Consider the following 13218-nt stretch of genomic DNA (forward strand, 5'->3'; position numbering starts at 1 on the left):
AAGAGAAGTCTGGGGAAATCCAGGCTTTGTTCATCTTGATGAGTGTAAGCCTGTCGGCACTGTCGGTTGACAGGTGGGTACGCTGATCTGTGATGATTCCCCCAGCCGCACTAAACACCCTCTCTGACAAGACGCTAGCCGCAGGACAAGCAAGCACCTCCAGGGCATACAGCGCGAGTTCAGGCCACGTGTCCAGCTTCGACACCCAGTAGTTGTAGGGGGCAGAGGCGTCACGGAGGACGGTCGTGCGATCGGCTACGTACTCCCTCACCATCCTTTTACAGTGCTCCCGCCGACTCAGCCTTGACTAGGGAGCGGTGACACAGTCTTGCTGGGGAGCCAGAAAGCTGTCAAAGGCCTTAGAGAGTGTTCCCCTGCCTGTGCTGTACATGCTGCCTTATCTCCGCGCCTCCCCTGCTACCTGGCCCTCGGAACTGCGCCTTCGGATGGGAATTTTACCATCAGTTTGTCCGCCAGGGTCCTGTGGTATAGCATTACTCTCGAACCCCTTTCCTCTTCGGGTATGAGAGGGGAAAGGTTCTCCTTATACTGTGGGTCGAGTAGTGTGTACACCCAGTAATCCGTAGTGGCCAGAATGCGTGTAACGCGAGGGTCACGAGAAAGGCATCCTAACATGAAGTCAGCCATGTGTGCCAGGGTACCTGTATGCAACACATGGCTGTCCTCACTAGGAAGATCACTTTCAGGATCCTCCTCCTCCTCCATACACGCTGAAAGGATGACAGGCAAGCAGCATGGGTACCCTCAGCAGTGGGCCAAGCTGTCTCTTCCCCCTCCTCCTCATCCTCCTCATGCTCCTCCTCCTCAACGCGCTGAGATATAGACATGAGGGTGCTCTGACTATCCAGCGACATACTGTCTTCCCCGCCTCTGTTTCCGAGCGCAAAGCGTCTGCCTTTATGCTTTGCAGGGAACTTCTCAAGAGGCATAGCAGAGGAATGGTGACGCTAATGATTGCAGCATCGCCGCTCACCATCTGGGTAGACTCCTCAAAGTTTCCAAGGACCTGGCAGATGTCTGCCAACCAGGCCCACACTTCTGTAAATAATTGAGGAGGCTGACTCCCACTGCGCCGCCCATGTTGGAGTTGGTATTCCACTATAGCTTTACGCTGCTCATAGAGCCTGGCCAACATGTGGAGCGTAGAGTTCCACCGTGTGGGCACGTCGCACAGCAGTCGGTGCACGGGCAGATGAAACCGATGTTGCAGGGTGCGCAGGGTGGCAGCGTCCGTGTGGGACTTGCGGAAATGTGCGCAGAGCTGGCACACCTTTCCGAGCAGGTCTGACAAGCGCGGGTAGCTTTTCAGAAAGTGCTGAACCACCAAATTAAAGACGTGGGCCAGGCATGGCACATGCGTGAGGCCGCCGAGCTGCGGAGCCGCCACCAGGTTACGGCCGTTGTCACACACGACCATGCCCGGTTGGAGGCTCAACGGCGCAAGCCAGCGGTCGGTCTGCTCTGTCAGACCCTGCAGCAGTTCGTGGGCCGTGTGCTTCTTCTCTCCTAAGCTGAGTAGTTTCAGCATGGCCTGCTGACGCTTGCCCACCGCTGTGCTGCCGTGCCGCGCGACACCGACTGCTGGCGACATGCTGCTGCTGACACATCTTGATTGCGAGACAGAGGTTGCGTTGGAGGAGGAGGAGGAGGGTGGTTTAGTGGAGGAAGCATACACCGCCGCAGATACCACCACCGAGCTGGGGCCCACAATTCTGGGGGTGGGTAGGACGTGAGCGGTCCCAGGCTCCACTAAATTCACCCAATGTGCTGTCAGGGAGATATAGTGGCCCTGCCCGCCTGTGCTTGTCCACGTGTCCGTTGTTTAGTGGACCTTGGCAGTAACCGCGTTGGTGAGGGCGCGTACAGTGTTGCGGGAGACGTGGTCGTGCAGGGCTGGGACGGCACATCGGGAAAAGTAGTGGCGACTGGGAACTGAGTAGCACGGGGCCACCGCCGCCATCATACCTTTGAAAGCCTCCGTTTCCACAACCCTATACGGCAGCATCTCCAGGCTGATAAATTTGGCTATGTGCACGTTTAACGCTTGAGCGTGCGGGTGCGTGGCGGCGTACTTGTGCTTGCGCTCCAACACTTGCGCTAGCAACGGCTGGACGGTGCGCTGAGAGACATTGGTGGATGGGGCCGAGGTCAGCGGAGTTGAGGGTGTGGGTGCAGGCCAGGAGACGGTAGTGCCTGTGTCCTGAGAGGGGGGTTGGATCTCAGTGGTAGGTTGGGGCACAGGGGGAGAAGCAGCAGTGCAAACCGGAGGCGGTGAACGGCCTTCGTCCCACCTTGTGGGGTGCTTGGCCATCATATGTCTGCGCATGCTGGTGGTGGTGGCTCCCCGGCTGATCTTGGCGCGACAAAGGTTGCACACCACTGTTTGTCGGTCGTCTGCACTCTCAGTGAAAAACTGCCAGACCTTTGAGCACCTCGGCCTCTGCAGGGTGGCATGGCGCGAGGGGGCGCTTTGGGAAACAGTTGGTGGATTATTCGGTCTGGCCCTGCCTCTACCCCTGGCCACCACACTGCCTCTTCCAATCTGCCCTGCTGCTGCACTTGCCTCCCCCTCTGAAGACCTGTCTTCAGTAGGCGTAGCAAACCAGGTGGGGTCAGTCACCTCATCGTCCTGCTGCTCTTCCTCCGAATCCTCTGTGCGCTCCTCCCTCGGACTTACTCCAATTACTACTACCTGAGTGATAGACAACTGTGGCTCATCGTCATCGTCCTCCTCACCCACTGAAAGCTCTTGAGACAGTTGCCGGAAGTCCCCAGCCTCATCCCCCGGACCCCGGGAACTTTCAAAAGGTTGGGCATCGGTCACGACAAACTCCTCCAGTGGGAGAGGATTCTGGGCAGGGGCCCAAGAACAGTTCCTGGGAGTCTGCCTGCTCCTCAGAATGTGTCATTGTAATGGAGTGAGGAGGCTGGGAGGAAGGAGGAGCAGCAGCCAGAGGATTCAGAGTTGCAGCAGTGGACGGCGCAGAATTCTGGGTGGTCGATAGATTGCTGGATGCACTTTCTGCCATCCACGACAGGACCTGCTCACACTGCTTATTATCTAATAAAGGTCTACCGCGTGGACAAATTAATTGTGAGATGAATGTGGGGACGCCAGAAACGTGCCTCTCTCCTAATCCCACAGCAGTCGGCTGCGATACACCTGGATCAGGAGCTCGGCCTGTGCCCACACCCTGACTTGGGCCTCCGCGTCCTCGCCGGCGTCCACGTCCTCTAGGCCTACCCCTACCCCTCAGCATGCTGTATTACCAGTAGTGCAGAAACAGAACGCTGTAATTAAATGAGCCGCTTATTGGCCTGTGGTTGGAGGCTGACTTCGCTTACGGAACGCACAGCAGAGGCAGGAAAGAATTTTGCGCAAGCCTGCTGTAACACTTAGCTGGCTACGTATGAATTAGGACAACTACCCCCAGCAGAGATGCAGTACAGTCAGGACGGTCTCAGGCAGCCCAAATAGATTTTTTTTCCCACATTTTTTTGGAAAAGCCCACTGCCTATATAGACTGGATATGTCTTTCACTGTCCCTGCCTCACCACCACTACTGGCCGTGGACTATGTAAAATTACTGCAGACTGTTTCACTCTGGACAGGATGACAGCGGTGATGTAAGAGGCAAGGCAGAGGCAGGAAAGAATTTTGCGCAAGCCTGCTGTAACACTTAGCTGGCTGCGTATGAATTAGGACAACTACCCCCAGCAGAGACGCAGTACAGTCAGGACGGTCACAGGCAGCCCAAATAGATTTTTTCCCAAATTTTTTTGGAAAAGCCCACTGCCTATATAGACTGGATATGTCTTTCACTGTCCCTGCCTCACCACCACTACTGGCCGTGGACTATGTAAAATGTCTGCAGGACGCAATGCTCTGCATGGCCGATATACAAAAAAAAAAAAAAAATGTGCAACACTGCAAAAAGCAGCCTCAACAGTACTGCACACGGTCAGATGTGGCCCTAAGAAGGACCGTTGGGGTTCTTGAAGCCTAAAATCAATCCTAACACTCTCCCTATAGCAGCTCCGGCATCAGCAGCACTTTCCCTGATCTCTGTCAGAATGCATCTGTGGCGAGCCGCAGGAAGGGCCGATTTATATACTCGGGTGACACCTGATCTCGCCAGCCACTCACTGCAGGGGGGTGGTATAGGGCTTGAACGTTGCAGGGGGAAGTTGTAATGCCTTCCCTGTCTTTCTATTGGCCAGAAAAGCGTGCTAACGTCTCAGAGATGAAGGTGAAAGTAACTCGAACATCGCGTGGTGCTCGCCTCTAGTAACGAGCATCTCGAACACCCTAATACTCGAACGAGTATCAAGCTCGGACGAGTACGCTCGCTCATCTCTAATTACAAACATTTTTTGGCCACAAGTACTATATTTGTTTTTACAAAAAGTACTATTCTATACTGTATTTTTAGTTAATAAAAAGTATTCAATTCAAACTATGTGTTCATGCACAAAGCCTTATTTTGAGTTGTACAGAGCTGCAAAACAACATTCATAGCTGATTACAGAGCTATGCTGTATGTCTCTGACTCCATGTAGAGGTACAAAGATGTTTTATCTCACATATACAGAACTCAGGAGCAAAAACAAAGTGTTGCATGTTCAGATGCCGTATTATTGAGGTATTCCACATTAGTAGCAATGCATTTCACATCCAAGCAACAACCACACTGCTTACCTGAACTTCTCCTTTCCACAAGTTCAAGAAATCAGATGACGCCTTTGAGTGTGATCAAGGAATTCACAGAGCAAGCAACTTGTAGCCTAGAGACCCTGGCAGGTACCGGATTAAGGATGCATTTACAAACAGCCCTAAAGGTACAGGCGGAGAATTCCTGAAATCTGCATCAGAAAAAAAGTTTAACTTAAAATGGGATCAAATCTTCATCACAGATAGTACATTACTTTTCAATAAACTAAATAGCATCGGAAGGATACAATTTTCACTCAATCATTGATAAACACCAGTGTTAAATGTTTTTGTCAAAGTAGGGGAACTTGTGATTGCAAATACTACTGTGAGCCATTTGAGCAACACAAGACAGTGTGTCAGATTTACTAATACTGTCTAATAATAATTGGACAGTGCAAACGTAGACTAGTCAGTTTTAAAATGTCAGATTTATCATAGTGGCTCCGCCGGATTATAACTAAATTTTAAGTATATCTAGTCTATTTTTATAACACCTTAGTCATTGTACAATTTTTGGTGCGTAGTGTCGCATGGTACTGGTGCATCTTGTCTCCACCGGAACTATGGGTGGAGATAAGGGTTTGTCCTGGTGGACTTAGGGAATGCTCCTGACTGGCTGATGCTGTGCCATGAACTTTCTCTGTTGCTCTCCCATAATTTCCCCTTCAGGCTGATGTCCGTGTGCAGGGCGCTCCCTTCTCCCCTGCTGTCAGTGTCCACGGCAAGACAAGCATTTCCGCTTGCCACTTGCGTACAGTGTGAGTGTCACGGGCGGCCACTCCAGTGCCAGGGTGTCCCCCGTGGACAACTACACTCAGAGGCTGCGGTCCCTTCCCCAATGCTAGCGCTGTCACCCTCCAATGCTGTCCGCAGCACCCGGCTACAGGTGCTGCTACTGCAGCATACGGGCCACTCTGTCACACTGATGCTGCTGCTCAGCCAGCTAGTAGTGCCACATTTACTTCTTATACCTACCCCTAACACTAACCCTCACCCTAACCCTCCAGCCAGAGCAAACCTCAGGCACTGCTACTCTTTAACTGTACCAGTAACCCTAATCCTCCTGGCACGACAAACATCAGGCACCCCTCTGCTACAGCTGTCAGCGTAACCCTACCCCTAAGCCTAACCCTCCAGCCAGCCAATCAGGAGCTTTGGGGCATAAACAGGGGGGATACAGTCCATCACTAAGTCTCCACCCAAACTCCTGGTGGAGACAAGATCCAACAGTACTGTGTCGCCACATCTCCTTTTCTATCAATGAATGCACATTAGTCACATACAGCGAAAAAAAGTGTCAGAAAATGTTTAAAACACATGTTAAATATGGTGCAAAGCATTTTTGACAGTTTTCTGGCATTTTTCTCCAGAAAACAGTTGAATTTTCAATAGTAAATCAGCACCAACATACTTGATTCTTTAGTAAAGTCCTTCTGGCTTTTTGCTTAGGCCTCATGTCCACTGGCAAAAGAAGAATTAAAATCCGCAGCGGATTTTAACTTTTCACCCGCACGCGGATCCGCGGACCCATAGGAATGCATTCACCACCCACGAGCAGATAAATACCCGCGGATGGTCAATAAAAGTGAATTTAAAAAATCATCGAGCATGAAAAAAAATGGACATGCTCCATTTTAGTGCGGGTCTCCCGTGCCTGAATTACACTCACCTGCTCCGGGCGATGCAGATTTTCCTTCCTTCGCGGGCGGATCTTCTTTCTTCGGCCGGGCGGATATGCCCGGCGCATGTGCGCGGCACGCAGCCGGCGTGCCGAGCACATCCGCCGGGCCGAAGAAAGAAGATCAAGCCGCGAAGAAGGGAAGATCCGGAGCGTGCGGAGAGGTGAGTAATTGTTATTTTAATGCCTCATGTCCGCGGGGCAGGAGGGACTCGCTACTGATTCTCCATGGAGAATCCGTAGCGGGCGTGATTTTCCCCGTGGACATGAGGCCTTAGTTAGTTTAAGACCAGTCCATTCTCCCTACCTATCCCCCAGTCTAGGACTAGGCATCATTTGTTTGCTTGTTTTTTCTTTGAAAACCGCAAAGTTTTTTCCTCGTTTAGGTATTTAAATAATTTTGCATTTTTTTTTCAGAATGCATGGGCCTTATTTGAATGTCATTCTTACACTGTATTCATTATTTTGTGCTATTGGCGAAGATGTTAAAAAAAGGAAATAGGTGTCTGTTCTTCACATTGTTGAAAAGTCACAAAGTTCCACTAAAATATGTCTATAAATTATGTCCCTTTTTCCTTTATAGTCATTGTTATACAGTACAATGAATTAATTGTTTTGGGTTGTCAAGGGTATGGCTAGAAGCTGTGGTTTAGCTAGAGGTAGCTTTCTTTTTTTTCCCTTTTGTTTAGTCTTTACTTAGTTGTGCATTTAATTTACACATTGTGCCACACACAGCATCATAAAGGACTTTTAGGGTAATTTTATCTTTACAATATTTCTTTTATTGCTGATTTTTCCTGTTACTGTAGGAAATATAGTCACTGCATCACTGGAACTGAAGCAATAAGCTTTATCACTGATTGCTTAACTATATGCATAGCACTGTGTATACAGTGTTCAGGAAGGTAGTGACAATAATAATTATTCTCTGCCTTCTCTATGGGGAGTCTGGTTGTCTACTAACCGGCTTTCCTCTTCTTCAACTGCCACATCATTTTATTTATTTGAGGCCGATAACATGATTTTGGATGACATCATTATGTATGTCTTAGGGCTCATTCACATGAGCGTATGCATTTTTACGTTTGGTTCGCGGCTACAAATTGCGTGAGTTAAGAATAGCTGTGATAGAGTCCCAAGCTTAATTAGCGTTTTCTGGTCCATTGACATTGCTGAAAAAATATGTTGCTGTGTGTAAATCCCTTGGTCGGCAGAAATCCTTGTAATGACTGCTAATGCTGCCACCTTTTCCTGGCGTTAGACGCAGATAAATTGCCTCCCCCTCACTTTATAGGAGCCTCCAGCGCATCTGGGCAAAAGATAGGGAATGACCTATCTTTTCACGCACCGTATAAAATCGTCGATGTTCTAACTTTGACAGTGCAATATTTATTTATTTTTTTACGTGGCCGAAAATCGCTCATGTGAATGAATACATTGGAATCCATTGCTCCACATGGTTGCGATTTTTGGGCGCCGCTAAAATAGCTGCGTATACATGCTCGTATAAATAAGGCCTTAAGGAAATATTGGACTGGAACTGTGTTAGCTGCAGCATGGCCCAAGGACTATAATTTTGTGTGTCCAGAGGCATAACATACAAACTACACTTACACAGCTCTGAGTAGTTGGGAGCCTATGAAATGTAGTGGTGTAACGGTCATGAGAACCTATGGAATCACACAGTATCTATATTCTAAGTAACTAGAACAAACCCCCCATGTGGTGCATTTGCAGTGCAAGCTCTTGTAGGGAATAGCCTCTTGGGAACGCACAAAGGTACAGCAACACAAAAGCTGACAGCTTTTTGATGCAACTCGACTTTTGTGCAGTGTATCTTAATGATGACAAAATAGGAATAGTTGTGCAAGTGTTCAGCAAACTAAACGTTCTCTGTTTAAGGCTGAAAACACAGTGCCGTGGGCGCAACTACGCTCGGCAGTACGGAGCATAGCTGCGCCTGAATGAGGGAGATTCTCCCAAGTCGGCAGTCCAACCTCCCTGCCAAGGCGCAGGAGTTTGAAAAAAGAAGCGGGAAGATAGCGGCTTCCTGATCTTCCCCACAAAATGCATTCATTATGTGCAGGGAAAGATAGAGCAGATCCTATATTTTCTCGGCCATACAAATCACGGCCGAGAAATCCTCACAGTGAAAACTAAATCACTGAACTCCTATTGAGATCAGCGGTTTCATTGTGTGAGGCTGTATAAGGGAGAAAAACACACATGTGTTTAAGACCTAACTGCAACAGTCTGCTATATTCCACCTCTTTCACACTTGAAGACAATACATCTAACAGGTAAGTGGGGAAGTTACATTTTTCAAAAAACACTTTTTAGTGATTACCTAATAAGAACTGGCAAATCGTTTTTTTTGGAGACTGCTTCATGTTTCTGGTAACACAGTAGGATATTGTTAACTCCCAGGTGATTTAAGATACCTTTATATGGTACAGTTATTGCCCAAATAATTTCTAGAAACAGATCATTTGGGTGAGTCAGCCCATGTACGCACAGCCACCAACAAGGCACTGAGGTAGAAATGCTCACTTGTCAGAGTCGCTTGGTTTTTACCTCAACTAAAAACCAAACAACTGTTGGCCCCTGTAAACAGGCAGTCATTCAATCTACAAATGACTACCCAAATTTAAGAACTCCTGTGGGTTAGAGAAACCCTCTGGATAACACAGATTATTAGTTCTGATAGAGAGTGAGCATCTTCACATGGGTGTTCCCTAGAGCGCACAACTTTGGTAACTTGTTTGGCTAGTTTCTTACACATTTTAAGCAAATAATAATCTATCCTGTTTTTGCTTATGTTCTTTTAGCCATTTATCGCTAATCTCAGCCACTATATTACATATTACTTTCAGGACCCACTTAATGGCAACATGTTGGTCCTATTATTTGGCACATCCCACCCTGGGCAGCTGTAAGGTAATCCAGTACTATTGGTTACCACAATCAACCAGGCTTGTACCGCATTGGTTTGATTGACTAATCCAATACTGCAAATATTTGTTTATCTAAATAGTCAGTAGCCTCTACTAACTTGTCCCACAACTGCATGATCAATGGATAAAAAAAAGAATGTACTAATAAACTTGCTACCTGGACTCATAGATACTACATGAGATTTAACACTGAGTCTTGGCTTATTATCTGCTGCTATTCAAAATAAGCTGTGTTTGGGAATATTCATAATTGAAAGACCATCATGTGAGAGTACAAAGATGGCAGATGTAAGCAAGGGCGTCGCGGCCTGTCAGTCGCAAAAGCGTCATGGCATGTTGACCACGACGCAGGGTCAGATCTGTCTCCCTGTTGCTATGCAGGACAAGGCTTAATGCATGTTGTGCAGAGATTGCTTTGCTATCTCTCTGTGTGCTGCATAATTGCATGCTGACTATTAGTCATACCTGGGAGAGGGTTGTGGGTGTGGTTTTCTAGTTACTTTTACTATTGGCAGGTGTGGAGAGCTTTATATTCATACCCCGCCCTTTCCTCCTTGCTGATTATTGAGTTCACTAGAGGAGAGGTTGGAGTTGGTGTTATCCTCTAGCCTGGGTGATAAGCTCCCATTTCAGTTAAGTGCTGCTTTATCCTTTCTATTATTTTTGATTACCTTTATTATTTGCATTGCTGTGTCAGTCCAGTGCTCCAAAGGGTCCTATATGGATAGTCAGGGCCCAGAGGAAGACCACGGGGCTTTCCTTTTCAGGACAATTACTCTGCTTGCAGGCAGGGACTTCTCACTTCCCTGTTTGGTAGGGACAGGTTCCCCACCTGGAGTGGTGCTCATTGTCCAGCATTACATGGGGTATTATACTTGTTTTGCCTTGCAGGTTCATGGATCCCATTGAGGCCTTGTCCAACCATCTAAGGTCTCTGGCTATTGAGGTTGCTGAGGTTAAGCAACAATACTTAGGCGGAATGGGTTTAGTTAAGGAATAGAGATGAGCGAGTATACTCGCTAAAGGCAATTGCTCGAGCGAGCACTGCCTTTAGCAAGTACCTGCCCGCTCGAGATGAAAGGTTCGGGTGCCGGCGGCAGGCAGGGAGCTGCGGGGGAGAGCGGAGCGGAAGGGAGATCTCTCTCGCTCGAGCAATTGCCTTTAGCGAGTATACTCGCTTATCTCTATTAAAGAGGTTGTCCCGCGCCGAAACGGGGTTTTTTTTTTCAACCCCCCCCCCCCCCCCCCCCGTTCGGCGCGAGACAACCCCGATGCAGGGACCTAAAGAAAAATCCGCACAGCGCTTACCTGAATCCCCGCGCTCCGGTGACTTCTTACTTACCGGCTGAAGATGGCCGCCGGGATCTTCTCCTTCGGTGGACCGCAGGGCTTCTGTGCGGTCCATTGCCGATTCCAGCCTCCTGATTGGCTGTAATCGGCACGTGACGGGGCGGAGCTACACGGAGCCGGCATCCTGCACGAGCGGCCCCATTCAGAAAAGAAGAAGACCCGGACTGCGCAAGCGCGTCTAATTTGGCCATTAGACGCCGAAAATTAGGCGGGCTCCATGGAAACGAGGACGCCAGCAACGGAGCAGGTAAGTGAAAAACTTCTTATAACTTCTGGATGGCTCATAATTAATGCACAATGTACATTACAAAGTGCATTAATATGGCCATACAGAAGTGTATAGACCCACTTGCTGCCGCGGGACAACCCCTTTAAGGAACCTAAACTGGACTTGCCAGATTGATTTTCTGGTAAAAGGCAGGAGTCTTTTGCGTTTAAAGAATCCTGCAAATTATACTTTAAACTGCGCCCTTTTTCCTCAGGTGATGAGTCTCAGAAGGTAGGGATGTTGATTTCCAAGTTGCAAGGAGACCCTCAAGTCTTGGGCCTTTTTATTACCTCCCACCTCTAAGGCATTATTGTAGGCAAAAACATTTTTCTTTGGGTTTGGGTCCGATCTACGATGACCCCGATAGGGTATCTCCGGCGGAAAGTAAGATTAGAGGCTTACGTCAGGGGAAATCACCCACTGAAGATTTTTGCACTGAGCTGTTGGGCAAATGATCTGCAAAGAAATGATCCCGCATTGCGGAGTCAATTTTGCTTTGCACTTAGTGACAAAATTAAAGATTTCATGGTTTCACATCCCGCACCTAGAACTCTTGATGAGGCTATGTCTCTAGCCATACGGATTGGTAGGCGAGTTAGAGAGTGGGCAGATGAGCTCTCTTTTGCATCCGTAGAAACCATGTAGCCTGATGAACCTATGCAAGTGGGCTCTTTATCTGGTGAAGCTGTGAGAAGGGAGAAGCATGTGGGCATATGCCACTGTTTTCTGCGGCCATAAAGGACACTTCATTCAGGTGTGTCCTTTTCGGGGGTCTCAGTCGGGAAACTAGCTGGCTTGGAGGTAAAGGGGAAGTTCCCTTTTGGCCCGCAAATTGCTTGGATATCATCCTCCAGGTTGGTCCTTCACGCAAAGATTCAAATTATTCCTGATGCTAAAGATTCCTGACACTAGACCAGATTCTGTCCACAGTGCAGACTTGTTCACGGTGCTTTGCACCAGTGTTTGTGACCCCTGTGGGTCAGCTGCCAACCACACTGGGACTACTGCAGGAAGTAGTGGCCTGCTCGGTTTTTCGTAGTGATGTCCAGATCCCTGTACAGGGGTTAAAGGGTGAATACCGGGGAACCATTGGTACAACACACTTAGGTTTAGCGCAAAGCCAAATCGGTTTGGTTGACACAGTGGGTCCACAGTCGTTGTCCGTAACAATAAGGAGTGTGAAATACTTGAGTAATTCCAAAGTCCTGTAGGATCTCCTGAAATATCTGCTAGTAAAATGTGTACCTATATCACTTACTTTGGCTTCTGGTACACCATAACTAGAAATTACTTTATTTAGCAATTTATTAACTGTAGTCTTGGCATTGCCATTTTTCATAGGGCATGCATCCGGTCAACCTGAGAAGAGGTCTATGCAAACCAACACAAACTCTCATAAACGTACTTTAGACAGTTATATGTATTTGATCTGCAGTCACTGGAATGGGTAGTCTGGCTTTGGAGCACAGCAAGAAGGTATTTTAGCAACTTTTTCTGGGTTGTGTCAGATGCAACTCATGTATCCCTGCAAAAACCTGGTTGCAGCATTGTTGAACCCTAGGAAAAACCAATCAGAAGACACTACATCACACATTACCTCCTTTGACTGTTCAGTTTGTCCAGGGCTCAAATGTCACAAAATAGACTACAGCATTTGGGGAAGGCATATGTGTTTACCTTTCTTCCAGACTCCCCTTTCATATGGCTATGCACCTTTTTTTTTTTTTATACAACTCCTCTTTTTTCCATTTGAGTCCTGTTCCTGCAAAATAGGAAACCGAAATATCAACACCTCATTCGGTTGAAATCAGGCTAACAGCCTGTATTTCATCCAAGTGAAATTAGGCCGCTCCTTTGGTGGCTGCATCTGATCTCCGGTTTCATAGGGCCTCTAAAGTTGTCTCCTTGGTATGTGCATGGACTTTCATGATGGCTACCTGTTTGGGAAGATCTAAAGCCTTGTATAACAAAGACACAGCTTCTGCATTCCAGATTGGTTTACTTGACAAAATTTCTACTGCGTCACAAAGGTGCAAAAATCTAACGCGGTTCCAAAAGCGTATCTTAAATCGGTGTAGACATTAACTTTCAGTCAGTTTACAAGCTTCAGTGAGGGCCATCAACTTAGCCTCCTGACTTCCCAGGAGGAAATGGTTTCTGTAGAATTACCTTGTTCTTGGTTACTACTACATAGCCTGTTTTTGCTTGTCCATTTTCATGGTATCTGGGTCCA

General features: G+C 47.8%; 1 protein-coding gene across 2 annotated transcripts in view; it reads right to left on the reverse strand.

Annotated features, from left to right (window-relative positions):
• LOC136582855 (transmembrane protein 272-like) overlaps positions 1 to 4780 on the reverse strand; it is a 90758-nt gene extending 85978 nt beyond the window's left edge. For both annotated transcript variants that reach the window (XM_066584126.1, XM_066584124.1), the window contains exon 1: positions 4721 to 4780. The gene's annotated coding sequence lies outside the window, so the exon portion shown is untranslated. The remainder of the gene's footprint in view (positions 1 to 4720) is intronic.
• Between the last annotated feature and the right edge of the window lie 8438 nt (positions 4781 to 13218).

The sequence above is a fragment of the Eleutherodactylus coqui genome, chromosome 11, assembly GCF_035609145.1.
Source record: "Eleutherodactylus coqui strain aEleCoq1 chromosome 11, aEleCoq1.hap1, whole genome shotgun sequence".
In the NCBI taxonomy this organism is placed as follows: Eukaryota; Metazoa; Chordata; class Amphibia; order Anura; family Eleutherodactylidae; genus Eleutherodactylus; species Eleutherodactylus coqui.